General features: G+C 38.0%; 1 non-coding gene and 1 pseudogene across 1 annotated transcript; both read left to right on the forward strand.

The window, feature by feature from the left end:
• Positions 1 to 566: 566 nt before the first annotated feature.
• Positions 567 to 673, forward strand: LOC148879566 (small nucleolar RNA R71). The gene has a single exon (XR_016106200.1). It is a non-coding gene; the product is annotated as a small nucleolar RNA R71 (small nucleolar RNA).
• Positions 674 to 10,458: 9,785 nt separating this feature from the next.
• Positions 10,459 to 12,388, forward strand: LOC148879567 (tetrahydroberberine oxidase pseudogene; annotated as a pseudogene).
• Positions 12,389 to 14,093: the final 1,705 nt, after the last annotated feature.

The following is a 14,093-nucleotide window of genomic DNA, read 5'->3' on the forward strand; positions in this document are numbered from 1 at the left end:
TCATGTTCTTGGAATTTTGCTTCAGTAACATTAATGAATTTAGAAATCATTTCTTCTTAATTACCCTTCTTTTCTTGTGGGGGTGACTGTCGTTGAAATCCCATGTTGTTCCATGAAAAAATTGGATGACTCCTCCACCCTGGGTTGTATGTGTTCGAATAGGGGTTGAAATTCAGCTTGCCACCATGAGAAATAAAATTAGCACTTTCAGGTGATGCAAAAGGATTACCTAATGGACAGTCAGAATTAATATGTCCTAATTGGCCACAGAAATCACATGGATTGCTAGATGATGTATTTTTTGCTGCAACATTAAGAGTATCTAATTTCTTATTCAGACTAGCAAGTTGAGCAGAGAAAGCAGCAAAAGAATCGATATGGTGTACTCCCCTTTGATAAGTTCAGTCATTATTCCATTGGTAGTTGTTTGACACCATTTCGTCCACTAGGTCATAAGCTTCCTCTGGCGTTTTCCTCATGATTGTGCCACCTACAGCTGCATCAATAATAGAACGATTATAGGGGTAATACCATTATAAAAAGTTTGGATTTGATGCCAAGTTGGTATCTCATGGTGAGGACACATCCTAAGCATCTCCTTGAATCGTTCCCATGCTTCATACAAAGATCCCCTCTGTAATTGAGTAAAAGTAGTGATATCATTAATTAGTTTTGCTGTTTTAGAGGGTGGAAAATACTTAGCCAAGAATTTTTGGATCAAGTCATTCCAAGTGGTGATGCTTCCTGCAGGGAGTGAGTTAAGCCAATCTTTAGCTCTATCTCACAATGAAAATGGGAATAGTCTAAGCCTAATAGCACCATCGCCAGCTCCATTATGTTTAAATGTATCGCATATTTCTAGAAATTAACAATATGTGCATTAGGATCATCACTTGGCAACCCACTAAATTGAATACTTGTCTTAATCATTTGGATAATTGCAGGCTTGATTTCGAAATTATTGGCCTGAATTGTGGGCTTGCAAATGTTGGAAGTAGCCCCATCAATTGTTGGACAAGCATAGTCCAAAAGGGTGGGATTTGCTTTTGCCATATATTCCTCAATTTCTACTGTTGGTTCGCCAATTTCAGCCTCCTCTCTCGCTTTACCTCTGTTGGCTCTTTGCAATAAGCGAAGGGTTCTCTCAATTTCAGGATCGAATTCTGCTAGTCCTTCTCTTCTAGTGCGTGTCATGCACTAGTAAATCTAAACAAAGCAAGAATTTGAACAAATAAAATAAGAAGAATAAAAACAGAAATAAAAATCCAAATTAACAAGTTCTAATAATATTTTAGGATTAAATCCCCGACAATGGCACCAAAAACTTGATAGCTATGATTATAACCCTAGCAAGTGCACTAGCTATCAAGTAGTATAAAAATATCGTTCCCATGAGGATTTAATAAAATAAGTATTAGAACTACAACCTTCCTTAATTATTTGGACAGTCGAAATTCTGATCCAACAGTAAGAACTACTGAAAATTAAAAATAGAAAAAGAAAATAAAAGCAAAGGCAATCAATAACTGAATATGCAATGATTAATTGAAATCACTAGGACCATTGGTCCACCTAACCATTCCAATGAATATTAATGGATGCGATTAACCAAGATAATTTATCATTCCCATAAGCTGAAGTTTTCTCAATTTTATTTAATATTCTTTCCCAAGATATATTAAACCTACTTCTATCAAGTAACCCATTGATCCCTCAACTAGAGTTCTCAAGATAAAAATGCATTAAGTGCAAGAAAAACTCATACATTCAGATGAATCATGTGTATATATCCCTATATACCATTCAATTCACACAATGAATTATGTGGTCTAATATATGAATTCTTCTCCCGATTTATTCATATAAACCTAATCAATTAAGAGATGGCCACTCCTAATAGCATTAAGCAAATAATTCATAGACTATATGGAAATCACGATCTTGGATGAATCATAAAAATATATTCATTATCATGATTAGGCTTTCCACAGCTCTAGCTATAAATAATTCAGTTCATGATAAAGGAAATAAAATAAACAAGAGGAAAGAAAGAACTCATGATTTCGCCCTAAGAGCTGAGATCTTCTCTTCTTCTTGCTGCCACCTCCTTCTTGAATCTTTCTTCGTTTGCTAATCTCCTTGAAATTTTCTTGATGATCTTCTTGATTACTTCAGAGGGAACTTTAGTAATTGATTGATTGAGTGAGTGATTCATTGATTGATTGATTCATGCCACAAGCTGGTATGCCCAACCCTTGATATAGTTTAGGGGAGGGGCTGAGTTACAACTACTTGGAGTTATCTCTAGAATGGATAATCCAAGTTAGTTCTAAATTGATCCTATCCTATCCTATCTTCTCATTTATCTAATGATCTCAATCTTCTTTAACTTTCTAGAATTACATTTAAAATTCAAATTTGATAGGACTCTTTATTCTCGAATTCGAGTTGGGCTTCTTTAATAAATTGGGCAGTTACAAGGCTTTTTTGCGAATTGGGCTCCAGCTGTGAGTTGGGCTTTACTACGAATTCGCTTCGACTTTGGGCCCGATTTTGATCTCGATGAATACCGAATCTATCAACACCCAAAACATAAAAGTTGTGGAGTTCTCCCTTATCTTTCCGGTGCATTTTGAATCATCCTAATCAGAGTTCGTATGTGAGAGTTATGGCAATATTACTGAATGATGCCAAAACTGGGCAAAATCATCCAATTAGCCTTGTTTTCCTCGTCGCCTTCTTGCTTGCCCTGAATCGAAATACAAGAGTAATGAGTCCAATTAAATGTTAATTAAGTGTAAAAGAATGAATATTTAGGGATAAAAATATGATAATTTTTATTCACATCACTTAGTCGCGGTCAAGCTGTGGTGCTGAGCTGATGCTCGTGCTAAGTCATGTCCACATATCGTCGTATCAAGGGATTGGGTCAAATCATCCTTCATCAGAGCTACAACATGGAAAGCCACAAATTTTATGAGTAAAATTTATAATACCACTGATCCATGCCACACATATGGCAAGTCGATCCAAGTAAATTACAGAACCCCAAAAAGAATAACAAGGTGTGACCTCTCTTCAAAGTACAAATAAAAGAGAAAGAAGAAGAGGGATGGGGTAGCGAGCTTAGATATTGCTTGGGCTTCATATGGGCTCCGACAAAAGAATGGGATTCCAAGTACTACAAGTTGCAAACACCGAAACCTAGTTTCTCTCGGGAACTTAAAGCTTTGAACATGAATCCTAGTCCAAGATTGTAACTTAGGTTTTGAGCATGATATTAAAAAATTTTTGTTAATATTCTTAAAAATCCAAAAGTTATTACACCTTTTGGTTTCATTTTATTCTCGGGAACTTAAACCACAATTTTAATGTACATACTACACATCCAAGTCACAAACCTCTTAATTCTTATTTGGCTCAGTATCTGCACGAGCTTATTTGGATAAACCTTTACCAACCTATGAATCAACAGCTCTAGTATCTACACGAGCTCATGCCTACTAGCAGTTCAGCCCTCCTGTTTTCTTTGGTTAGTTGAGAAAGTAGTTAGGATTAAGGTTTTAAAAAATGATTTGGAAATGGAACTGTTTTGGCCATCGGTTTTTGGGTTAATGGTCTGATCGTCTAGTTTGAATAGATGGTCTGTTCTGATAAATAAATTAAAAAATGAATTAAAATAAAAAACAGTCAAAACTCATCGAATGGATCAACAGTTTGACTGTCCATGGATTATTGACTTTTTCAATGATTTTTTACTAAAAATTGGATTTGAGATAAAACGAAACTGATTGCCTGAACAGTTCCCGAACTGAACGGTCTGACCATCCGAGTCAACGACGTTTTCAAAGCCATGGCTAGGATGACAGGCCTAGTTTTCTTTATTCAAGTTCATTCTAACTTACAATTCTTTATGGTACTACCTACTAGCTCGGACATGGTGTTGAATCAACTCTTGCTTTTTTTTTTTTTCCTTTTCCTAGGTAAGGAAACTAGAAATATCATAAGATCAATGGAATCCTGATGAAGATTTTCCTCCCCAAAGGAAAAAGGAAATAGGAAATGAATAGACAATGTGTCTTGTGGCTTACAACACCTGTGAATCAAACGACAACTTATAGCTCTTAACCTGGTCATGCGACCTGCCTTCAGGGGTGGCAATTTACAACTTAACCCGCCCAATCCACACATTTATTAGCAGATTGGGTTGTATTTGTTAATCCTGGGTCTTTAGCGAGTGGGTCAACCCAATAAAAATATTTTTAAAGGATTGGGTGTGTTGGGTCATGGGCATCAACAGGCATCCTCATAAGGTTGCTTTCTTTTTTATTTGTATACTCCTCCCGTTTTCCACGATTCTCTCTCTCTTTCTCTCTCTGTGTTAAGACCTACATTTTTTCCTAATTACTACAATTGCTGGAGAACATTACTTTCGACATTATGGTGATGTGAACAGTATCGGTTTACAAGGAGTTCGAGACTAATGTGATAGTGATGTTTCTTGAAGTCGTAGTTCATGCAAGAAATCTGATACTGGTGCAGAAACTACTAGTGGAAGTGTATAACAACCGGTGGGCAGCCCGATCAAAGTGCAGGTTGTGCTTGACCGTACCGCCCTCCCATTGGATAAATTGGGGGTTGGCCCAGCATGGCCCATGGCCCAAGCCCGTGTTGTGTTGTGCCATGCCGTGGACTGGGCTGGCCCATGGCCAAGCCTTAAGATAAGTCGGGCCATGCATTGGGCCAAAGCTATTTATTTAAAACATTTGACAAAAAACTTAAAATTTTAATTTTATATGAATTTTAATGTATACAATAATTAAATAAATTTGTATAATAAAATTTAAAAAATTATTTATTTTATTAATATATTATATACTATATATTATTATATAATTATAATTTATATAATATTCTATAAATATATAAGATATAATAGATATGAGCGAAGCCGTAGGCCATGCTGGGTCGGGGCCATGCTGACACACGAGTCGCGGGCGGGTTGAATAGAATTAATTATTACATTTGAAGTCATCCTGAATACAATGAACTATTCAGCTATCTATTGGATATTTGAATATCCAGATCTATATTTTCCTCACTTTTGAGAGACTTAATATCCCTGAACGCACCATGAATCCATTGTCACCATAGAATCAGGGTGATGTGGCCACAAATACAAGAAGCAAGTAGAAGAAAAAATGGGATTAGGAGAAACTTAATCATGGGTCCCTCAAGGGTTGCTGCCCCAGGCCCACAAGTGATGGGCTGCAGAATAGAAACAAACACATCTGAAGAGCAGAAAAAACCCAACCACAACACTCTACAAGATAAACAAGCTCAAAACTCAACAAAGGCCTGGATCAACAACAAACATCACCTACCTGTACGGGTGGCAATTTTTCACCAAACCCGCTGAACCTAGGGGTGAGCATTTGGTTTATTTGGTTAAAATCTGAACCAAATAAATCAAAATTTTAAAAGCCGATCTGAAAAGTATAAAAAAATTAACCAAAATTTAGAAAAACTGAAATAACCGAAACAAAAATTTTTTGTTATTTCGGTTAAAACTGAATTTTAATAATATGTACTCTATTACATATATTATAACATATAATATATTGTATATTATAAAATATATATTATGAAATCAAATTTTAGTATATTATATATTAATATATAAATATATAATATATTATATATTATATGTTACATATTATATATTACATATAATAATAAAAAGTTCAGTTAATTTGGTTAACCAAAATTCTAATTCTAAAAACCTAAACCAAAAACGAATTAGACAAAAATTGAATTAATTAAATCGATTTAACCAAAACTCGAAAAATTGAATTGAAAAAACCAAAACTAAAATTTTTAGTTCGGTTTTTCAGCTTTAACTGAATAGTGCTCACCCCTAACTGAACCCACCCAACCCACCTAGTATGTAACCCACCTAACCCACCCATTTACTTGGCGGGTTGGAAATGGATTGATCACCCATTGGGTCAATTTAAATGGATCGGGTCAGGTTGGGTTGTGGATAACCCTTGGGTTAACCACTAAAGATATAAGTATTAATTCCTTAGCCTTTTTTTTTTTATTTTTCTTAATTTGAATGAAATAATTTATAATTAATGCATTAATTTTCTAGTAATTATTGACTAAAATTAGTTTTGCCTTGAATCAGCACACTTTACCAAAATCAACATAAATCCAAATCAACTTGACCCGAGCCCAAAGCAGCTTAACTTGGTCTAAATATGAATAGACCCGATCACCTCGGTTCGGTTGGTTTGGGTTGGTTAGCCCAGTCCAAACACTACCCGACCTAGGACAGGTCGATCCAGGTCAACCTGAACCTGAAAATGGGTAGGACAGGATGGTACGACCCGGACCCTAGTCCGGCCTGACCCAAAATCCACCAGCTTGCTTTGACCCAAGTTGGATCATCCGATTGAACTCGTATTTGTACAATTTGACCCAAATCCAAACTGGTCCAATTTACTTCCATTGACCCGCTTCGGGCCAGTCGATCGATTTGTTCCCAAACCCGTGCACAAACTTGATATCAGCTAGTCCAAGTCAATCCACCATTGACTGAACTGGTCCGATTTGGTCTGATTGGACTGATCTGAATCCAAACGTTTCGACCACTCTTGATGTGATTAACTTGAAGACAATCCAATTAGATAGTCCAAGTTGGTCTGACCGGTTGAATCTAATTGGTTTGGTCAAACATGAAACCCGAACATAGTCAAATGACTTTGTTGCTTGTGTAAAAATAACATGCATGCAATGTGATTTGAACATTGACCACTTATGTAAATAACAACTACTATTACCATCAAGCTATGACCAACTTATTTGTTAAGTGTGAGTAAGTTTTTTTATTTTAAGTACATAAATATAAGTTTAATGGGATTGGGTGTTGGATTGTGTCAAAGCGGGTTTGGGTTGAAGCCAACCCATTTTATATAACTGGGTCATTAATGGATTGGCAGGTTAGATGGATTGGGTTGAAGCTAAACCCAAACCAAACCCAACCCAATCCGCCCAATTGCCACCACTATCTACTTGGGCCAACATAAGAGGGTAAAAGACTTAACCCTCCCCTGTCTTACCTATATCCAATGGAATCATTAAAAAAAATCTCCTTTGCCCTTGTTAAATCATTAAATTTTCAGAACAGTGAAATCATTTCAAAACAGAAAACTGAAAGTGTCCCTTCTACTTCAAATTTGGATCCCATTTCAAGCAACAATAAGGCTGTGTTTGTTTTGAAAGGAAAAAGTAAGGAAAGGAAAGGAAAGGTAAAGAAACATTTACAAAACTTGTATAGATTTTCCTATTTTTACCTTTCCTTTCCTTTCCCTACCTTTTCTTTCAAACCAAACATAGCCTAATTGAAACGAGGCAATTCCATCCACCTACTCATACTAGTTTCAGGTATATACCGGGATTTGTTGCACTTTTTCAGCACTTCCATGACAAGTTTATCTTGGTGCTTGAAATTTTTGATCTTAGAAGGTTTTTAGATTATTTATCATACGTACTAGTCCAAGTTTTTAAGGATCCAAAATTTCTGTTAATATTTTCGCAAACTTAAACAACAATTTTAATGTACATACTACATATCCATGCTGCCTCATGTATATGACATGTCATCTCTGTGTTAGTTGCAATTTAGCTGGTCTATTTAATCCATTTAGTGTGCATATTTCAAAAATGTATTTGCTTGGACAGCTTGTATAACTACCCTAATTTCTGCTTGGCATAGGAGGATAGTGCAAAAACAGGAAAAGTTACGTCTGTTGGGATGTACTTTCTTGGTTTTCCTGTTTACCGGTTGGATCAAACAGTCAACTTGTTGAGTAAATGACATTCCAAATAGTTTTACCAGCAAGTTCTTACTTTACAAACAAAACTTTCATCTTTATTCCTCATTTTGTGCTGCAAATTTTTGTGACTCTAAATGGCAGCTGCCAAAGATCCTGATGCAGCCTTCTTTAAAAAATTGTATGGATTCCAGCCATGTGAAATAACTGAGTTACAAGCCAGTTAGGTTTAACATTTTCTTGTTTATGCACATTGATGTTAACCCACTGTTTATCTGTGTTATATTACATAATTTCAGGTGACAATTTTTTCATAAGTGCAAGCTATACTATAGAAGTTATTTGTGCTGCACCATTTTGAGAGGAAAAGGAGAAACTCTGAGCTGTAGAAGCCCAAATTCCAGGTTTGGATCACTTTCTGTTCATTTATTACTCCCTTGAATAAACAAGTATTTTTCCTTTTGTTCTTTCTTAGTTCATTATGATTTGAGGTATTACAGGTTTTGTCGCAATTTACAGAGATGACTAGTAGATATGCTCGGGAAATGCAAGCGGTGAGTTCATCCTTAATGCTTTTTTAGTCTATAATTTTAATTAGATAACGGTCAAAATCAGAGTAGATTTCAACTAAATTGGAATACCATGAAAAATGACACGGATTGTCTCATCATCACTTTCACGTTCTTCATTCAGTCTTCAGATTGACAAAACCCTAACAAATAGAGAAAAAGAGACAGTATATCATCAATCACAAAAAGGTTAGAGAGATTTGCTGATGTGCGAATGTGTGTGAGAGATAGAGATAGAGAGCACGAGCACAAGAGAGAGAGAGACGACTGAGCGAGAGCGAGAGTGAGAAGAGAGGGACGACTGAGTGAGAGAGGGAGACCAAGAGAAGGAGAGAGCGATTGAGCGAGAGAGGGACGACTGAGAGAGAGAGAGAAGGCGGGAAGAGGCACGAGGGAGGAAATTACTCATGCCTTTTTTTAGCGGCAGTCATTTGGTCTCTAGTGGCAGTTTTAATCGACTGCCGCTAAAAATCAATATTTCCAAGGTAGTCGATAAATAGCCATGCAAAAAACTACCGCTAAAAAATCATTTTCTTGTAGTGAAAGAAGTTCAGGACACCTGAGATATCAATCAAGGAACTTAAGTCAAATTCCAAGGCACAGATTCTTCTCAAATGACAAAGTGAAATGGCTCGCCTACCCCCTTTTTATAAAGGCAACCAATAGTTTAGATCAAACTAGATCAACGTCACCGATTCGATGTTGCCCTTCGCATGCGCATGACCACAAGAAGATGAAACAATGCATCTGTTGACCTGCCTGGAAAATGGCACGAGTGTTGAACCAGCCAATCCGTCCAACAAACCGGCCTAACTCTGGGCCAGTCAACTTGAAGAAATTAAAGTTCCTCAATCAACTCAATGATTGTAAAGCTCTTCTATGCCTAGTCGCGACTGAGCATTACACTCCTCAACTTCGGAACTAGGGGAGTGGTGTTTGGGTGATTGTTGAGCTGGCCAAGGATGCCACATGGCAACCTCTACGGTCGTCCCCTCTCTCTAGCCACATCGACACTACATGTAACGGAAGAGCACGACTAAGAAGGAATGTCCTGCACGGACAAGGAAGGGGACTCCGACATAGAAGAGGAAACCTCTTGAAGGCCTTGTTAGACGACCTCATCTCGACAACCATAGAAGCCCTATCCATCTAGGACACGGACACCTAACTATAAATAGGTATTCCTCACTTGACATAAGGGACCTTTTTAGAAGAATTCTCCTTGAATATCTCTCTACACTATCTCTTTTTTCCGAACCAGCATTATTTCAACCTGCTCGGCCTGGCCACCTCTCTCTATCGAACTAAATTGAGTGTTGGAGTACCTAACCGGGGAATAACTCTTCGGGCCTCTAAACTTTCTCCTGGTTGCATATCTCAGTGTGTGGTTTCATCCTTCTACCTCAACCTCATCCAATTGGTAGGATTATCTGATTGTGCCTTAGTTTGGAATATCTCAGATCGGACTGTATCAAATAATAAAAACAACTTTGTCTCAAACTAAACAATACTAATAGATAAAAAACTTAGTATAAGAAGGAAGAAAACTTTCTCTGCCAAGTACCAACTAAGAAAGTTTTTTGAAAGAATGCAACTGAGAAAAAGAGAATAAACGATTCAAGAAGTGGGAGTTAAGAATGCTTTTCAACTAACGAAACGTGGTGGGAAGATGATAACCATATAAAAAGTTGGGTTGACAGTGGCATGAAAATAGAAAACTCCAAAGCGAATGAGAAATGTGTATCCTCATCTCTTTATCAATATATGTATATGGAAGCCAAAAAAAATAGGAGATAAAGTTAAAAATTAAGGACATTTTTCCACACTTACACACCATTGCTACTAAAGTCATTCAATTGATGGTACACATGAACTGAGAATATTGTTCTAACACCCTTTTGCAACCTTAGATTGAGGAGATATTCTCAAGGCAGTAAATGCTGCTCGAACGAGCTTTGCCCTGACTGAAGCCGAACTCGTTTGATGATCAAGAAGACCCACATAAAGAGGAGGACGAAGAAAGCACAAAAAAAAAAAAAAAATGTGGGAAATTCATCTGCAATACTTTGCCTACTATCAATCCTTCTGTTGGTTCTATGGGTAACTTCAGTCTCAGTGGAGGAGAGATTTCTTCAATGCCTTTCCTATACACAAAACACAAGTAAAGAGCAAAACCAAAATAAACCATGGGGAGTTCATCAACTTCTGCACTACTTTCCTTGCTTTCAATCCTTTGTGTTGGTTTCATGGGCACCCTCTGCCTCAGTGGAGGAGACCTTTCTTCAATGCCTCTCCCTTCGTTCTAATCCTTCCTCTCCAATCTCTGCTCTGGTTTATTCCTCCAATAACTCCTCATATCAATCCATCTACACCTCTACTATACAAAACCTCAGGTTCCTCCAGTCTGACACTCCAAAACCTCTCTTTATCATTACTCCTTTGAACGAATCCCACGTCCAAACCGCTGTTATCTGTGCAAAAGAGAATGGGTTGGAGATCAGAATAAGGGGCGGAGGCCATGATTACGAGGGCCTTTCATATAGGGCTGAAGTCCCATTCCTCATTGTTGACATGTCCAATCTGAAAACCATCACTGTAGACATAGAAGACAGCAGTGCATGGGTTAAGGCTGGTGCGACCTTGGGTGAACTTTATTACCGAATTGCAGAGAAGAGTAACGTCCATGGCTTCCCAGGTGGGGTTTGCCACACTGTAGGCGTTTCCGGCTTCCTCGGCGGTGGTGGGTATGGTTACATGCTCAGAAAATATGGCCTTGGAGCTGATCAAGTCATTGATGCACAAATGGTTGATAAAAATGGCCAAATCCTCAACAGAGAAACCATGGGAGAAGATCTATTCTGGGCCATCAGAGGAGGTGGTGCAGCAAGCTTTGGAATCATTCTACGATGGAAAGTGAAATTGGTTCCAGTCCCACCAGTTGTAACTATTTTCAATCCGTCCAAGACAATAGAAGAAGGAGCAACGAAGCTCATCCACAGGTGTCAATACATTGCAGATAAGCTTCAAGAAGATGTATTCATTCGAGCCAATCTGGAGCTCAAAAACACCAGTTCAGGTGGTAAAACAGTAAAAGTTACATTCAGCTCCATGTTCCTTGGTACTATTGACACACTCCTCCCTCTGATGAACGAGAGCTTCCCAGAGTTGGGTTTGAAACGAGAGGACTGTACTGCAATGAGTCGGATCGGTGCAGTGAAGAATCTTGGTGGGTTCCCAGATAGTACCGTTGATGTCTTATTCAACAGGAGTATTCAGAGCAAGAGCACCTACAAGATGAAATCCGACTATGTTAAACAACCAATTCCTGAATCTGCGTTTGAAGGAATATGGAAAAGGTTTCTTCAAGTGGAGACACCTATAATGGAGCTAAATCCCTATGGAGGAAGGATGAGTGAGATATCAGAATCTGCAACTCCATTCCCACACAGAAAAGGGAACATATACAAAATCCAGTACCTTGTGTACTGGCAACAAAATGGGACTCATGATGAAGAAACCAAGAGGCACATCAATTGGATCAGAGAGCTGTACAAATACATGACTCCTTATGTCTCCAAGTTCCCAAGAGAAGCATATGTCAACTACAGAGATCTTGACATTGGAACAAACAACAAAGGCAATACAAGCTACGCACAAGCTAGCATCTGGGGTCGAAAGTATTTCAAGAACAACTTCAACAGATTAGTATATGTGAAGAGCAAGGTCGATCCAGGGAATTTCTTCAGAAATGAGCAGAGCATTCTGTCTCAATAAGTTGTGCTAGCTGTTTCTCTCCTTCTCTCCCTTAATAAATATAAATAAAAGTATGTGATAAAAGCACTGTAGCGGTGCTCTATAGTGTGGATGAGAAATTGGTGGGTGTGGACTTGTCCACATCACACCCTATGGTAGGACTAATTCAAACTACACCACAGTCCACAGCTGTTCTAAACTGTGGACAAATTGTGTGGACTAGACCAGTCTACACCGTTCTCTAGCCATGGTGTGGACTTGTCCACAGCACACTTTTTGATTCCATGTATCTCATATACATTTATGAATGATCTACACCAACATTTTAAAAATCGACCCGGAAATGGAACTATTCTGGCCACCGGTTTCTAGGTCGACGGTCTGACTGTCCAATTCGAACGGATGGCTCATTCTGACAAACAAATTAAAAATAAAAATGGTAAGCAACCATTGAACGGGTCAACAGTTTAACTGCTCAGGTCAATGGGTTGTTGACTTTATCAATGGTTTATGGCCAAAAACCTGGTTTGGGGTAAAACGGAACCACTTGCTTGGATGACTCCTAGGCTGAATAATCTGCCATCCAGGTCAACGGCGGTTCGAAAACCTTGATCTGTACATTTAATCATAAATATCTAATTTTTGCATTTTATATGATAAATATATTGAAAAATACATCAATTAATTAATATTAACCAATGAATATTAATTTTTTTTATAAAAATAATAGTAAAATAATTAAAATTTGAAAAAGTATATTTTAAATGCTTAAAATATAATTTTTTTGATAAAACACTAAAATTTAAAAAAATTAAAATATTAAGTAAAATAATTAATATTTCATTGACAAAAATATTAAAATGTGAAACAAACAATAGGGTAGCCTTTCAGGGAAAGTGTGAAGTAGGGGATAAAAATCAATTGTGGACGGTCCCCAACCATGAGATTTTACCGTGGATGAGAAATTGGGGGTGTGGACGAGACTTGTTTATGCTATATTGGGTGTGACCAAATCCCATGGAACAGTCTCGTCCACAAGATTTAGACGGTTTCGAACACTGCCTATGTTGCATACTCATGAACCAAAGTATTATGAACTACTTCGTGATCAATCGAGAGAATAACTGAGAAGAGGTTAACCATCTGAAAGTCAAATGACAAATAATCTCGTAAAGCATCAACTATCTACCAGTCGTGTAGCCTAAATTGTAGCTTTATATGGGTTGAAAGAAAAGGTAGAGAAAGACGGAACTTGACTAGAGGTGTAAATCGCGCCGAGTCACTTGCAGCCCGACATGAAATTGGACCGACCCAGCCCGGCTTGGCATGATGGTCCATGCCATGCTGGGTCAGGGGTTCATACTCCACGGGCTAGCACGATTCATATCGTGTCGCCCGTAGCCTGCATGCCGGCATGACCCAGCCCATCATGGGTGGGCATAGCACGGCTCGCAGGGCCCGTAGCGGGCTGTGCTCGGCCCATCTGAAAACTAGCTATTGCCCCCCCCCCCCAAGCCCTAAGTCCCCCCAATGGCTAGTTTTAGCTTTTTGGGGGGTTTTATAGGGGGGTAGTTATGTATTTTGCTTATGGAGGGGAGAAGAATGATGCAAATGCCCCCCAATAGCTATATAACAACTAGTTTAAGGGGCTTTTTGGGTAAAGTTATAAATAACTTCATAAGGACCAAAATACCCCTCCCAACAACTACTAAATAGTTAGTTTTTAGGGTATTTTGGGCAATTGAGTTATTTTCAATTCCTATAAATAGCCCTATCCTACACCATTCTTCTCATCACACCAATTCAACAATCAACAATCAACATTCAATAATTCTCTTATTCTCTTAAAATCTTCCCTCTCTCGGTCTCTCTCATACATTCTCTACAATTTGAGTGAACTTTGATACTCTGATAGTCTGATTGGCTGATTGTT

This window comes from Nelumbo lutea, chromosome 1 (genome assembly GCF_056320005.1).
Source record: "Nelumbo lutea isolate HS-2025 chromosome 1, American lotus-T2T, whole genome shotgun sequence".
Classification (NCBI taxonomy): Eukaryota; Viridiplantae; Streptophyta; class Magnoliopsida; order Proteales; family Nelumbonaceae; genus Nelumbo; species Nelumbo lutea.